This window comes from Propithecus coquereli, unplaced genomic scaffold, assembly GCF_000956105.1.
Source record: "Propithecus coquereli isolate 6110/MARCELLA unplaced genomic scaffold, Pcoq_1.0 Scaffold81, whole genome shotgun sequence".
NCBI lineage: Eukaryota > Metazoa > Chordata > Mammalia > Primates > Indriidae > Propithecus > Propithecus coquereli.
The window spans coordinates 5,213,822-5,216,777 of NW_012154285.1; the positions used below are offsets into that span (position 1 = coordinate 5,213,822).

Below are 2,956 nucleotides of genomic sequence, written 5' to 3' on the forward strand. Positions count from 1 at the left end.
TCTGCCAGATGCTCTCCACAATGGCTCCTACGTATTAATATAACCTAATTTGGAAATACTTATGTAAAAAACCTAAAATTGAAGCCCAGGCCAAATGCTTCCTCAGCCCAATCCTCTCCACCCGGGCCCTGTCTCAAACAAAGAAATCAGCATCCATGTTTGGTAAATGAATGAATGAATGAATGAAACAGCACGCGCATTTAGCATAGGTTAATCACGCAGAGCGTACTTTGTAAGCTGCGAATCGCAGAACATGCAGGAAGGTTATTGCCCCACGTTTAAGTCGGGGTAACAGACCAGAAGCGCTTGGCTCTCGGCAGTGGCTCAGAACTGCGAACCCTCTCCGCACGTGGACCCGGCGCCGGCCCGCCCTTCCTCGCCCGAGGCCCCGCCCCCAGAGCTCACGCCCGGGGACCGCACGGAAACGCGCCTGGCCCCGCCGGAAGTGACGCAACGCCACGGCCTAGCAACCGTTGCCAGGAGCTCGTCTCTAGGAGCCCACTGGAGCTCGGGTGCCTCTTAGGGGGTGGGGAAGTGGTTTCGTGAGGAGAATTTGAGGTAACCTCGCCAACTCGCGGTCGGAAACTCCCCCGAGCCCCGAAATAGGAGCGAAGTCCCGCCCTCTCTCTGTCCTGGTGCAGCACTTCGCAAGTGGAGGGGTCATAGCGGTTAAGTCCCCCAAATCGGGGGTCGGGCCCCTGGTGGGCCTTTGTCGGGATCCAGCCCGCTCCCCTGCGGGATGAATCGTTTGGGAGCTCACAGGAGCCCCCGCGAGGAGCATGGTCGGGTGTGGGCTCCCCTGTCCCCTCTCCCGAGCCCGAGGGGCGGGGGACACTATTTCTGGGACTCCCAGGAGGCTGCGGGTCAGCGCTGATGCCAGCCTGGGACCAGGGCAGCGCAGTTCCTGTCCCTCATTGTGCCAGATAAAACGCATGTCCTGGTTTTAATTCTTCCCCCCACCCCTTCCTGTTCTTACGTGGGTGAGTGCTTGTGAATTGGCGTGGCGACTTTGCGCTGGAAGAGGGAGAGTAATTGCTTTTGCTAATTTTAGAGCGCAGAGCCCACTGGGCACAGACAACCTACCTGTTCGGTACCTCTTTGTCCTTAGCGAGTGACCATTTGAAAGCTGGTGGGCGACTAAGGGGGAAAACCCAACTAGTTTCTTTTCCCTTCTTGGTAACGTTTTGCTCGTTTATCCAGATTTTTGGTTTGGTTTGGTTTGGTTTAGTTTTTTTGAAAGGGAGAAAAGAACAGACCTATAGCTAATTTCTAAATCATTTAAAATGAAATATATATGTGTGCGAAGGTTATGACGTGGACTTGTACTTAAAATACTCGAGCAGTGGAAAACTTGCACATCCAATGTGAATTTTTTTAAAACTTATGTAAAGGTTTTCCTTTTATAGCTTAAAGGAAGCCTGAAATTTATAAACCACACTGCTTTTCCTTTTTGTCCTCTTTGGACTTATTTCTTAGCAATAATTACTCATAATTTTATCGTTACCCTTATACTGATGATATAATTATTCTCATGATAATGTTTACATTTTGATGTTTTCTAAATATCCAGCTCCACACACCCAATTTTAAAAACCCATTTCTGAGCAAGATGCTTGCCACCCCAGTCTTGAGTAAAACAGCATTTAGCCATTTCATGGTTTGTATTGTTAGGGAACACTAAAGTAATTTTTAATTTCTTTTTTTAGCAATTCATTTTTTTGTCACTAAAATTAAAGCAATTTACCTTGGTAAAGCTGTTTCAGCAATTAAGAAATTAGATATTCAATTTTTTTTTTAAAGTTAGGCTCCTTCTCACTGCCAGCCTGACTTCCTTTAGATTTAGGCTTATGTTTTTTCTGGCCTTGGGCCTGAGAATAAGTTCATTCAGTCTAGTGGAAGAAGTCACTGTTTTAGACGCAGTGGGTGTTCAAAATGGAATTGGACACAGATACTGTCCTCATGGAATTTACAGTTTAGCAGAGGAGAGAAAATGTGTACATAAAGAACTAGTACAAGATAAAAAATAGCGCTAGGAGAGAAGTGCAGAGAAAGTGTGGTCAACTTGGAGGGCAGGCGCTGCAGAACCTGGGGTATAGCTTGAGACAGATTTCCTGGAGGAACTGGCATTTGGTGGGCAGGGCTTGAAAGAGGGTTGGGATTTGCACCTCTGGAGATGGAGGAAGGGGAAGCAGTCTTTCTAGGCAGAGAAAACAGCATTAACTGAAGATAGAGAGGTGGAAAACTATTTAAGGCACAGTGACTGTTTCAATGGGCTGAAGTTTGGAAGGGTGAAAGGTCACGATTTAGAAGAAAGCTGGGAAGGATAAAGTTGAGCTAGATCATAAAGAATCTTGAAATTCAAGAAGTTTGGACTCTATTTTATACAAAGCCTATGGATGATTTGGAGTGGGGAGAGGTGGAGGCCAGAAAACAGGAGACTGTTGGCCGCATTGAAGGGAAAAGGAAGCCAAGGCCTGAAATACTCAAGGGAGGCAGAGTAGATGCTCACAGGGCAAAGCCTGTAACTGAAAGGAGTGGAGACCGAAACAGGCTGAAGTGTGAGGCCTCTACTCAGCTTCAATTAATTATGGCCCAGGACGAAATGTGGGCCCAGGGTTATCAGATCTGACTTTCAAGAGAAACTAGAAATCCGGATTTTAATGTAAAAATCTCCCGATGTTTTAAATGTGGGCTGCTAGTTAAAAAAAAAAAAAATTAGAAGCATGTCTGCTGCCTAACAAGTGTTTAACCCCTGAGTAGAAGTTGTACAGCTGTATGGGAAGGATGTCAGTGTAGGTAGAATTTATTATTCATTTATCTATGTTAATTCAGATGATTGCTATTATACCAGATTCATATACAGAAACATTTCATGTTAAATATTAGCAGTATATACTGCAGCTTTCATAATAAAGTCTGCATGCCCTTTTCACAGCATTTTGCATGCCGTGTATAA

The 2,956-nt window shown here is 45.6% G+C and overlaps 1 protein-coding gene across 1 annotated transcript in view; it reads left to right on the forward strand.

The window, feature by feature from the left end:
* Positions 1-507: 507 nt before the first annotated feature.
* Positions 508-2,956, forward strand: part of IFT81 (intraflagellar transport 81) — a 109,323-nt gene continuing 106,874 nt past the window's right edge. Inside the window, exon 1 of the mRNA XM_012663414.1 lies at positions 508-558. The gene's annotated coding sequence lies outside the window, so the exon portion shown is untranslated. The remainder of the gene's footprint in view (positions 559-2,956) is intronic.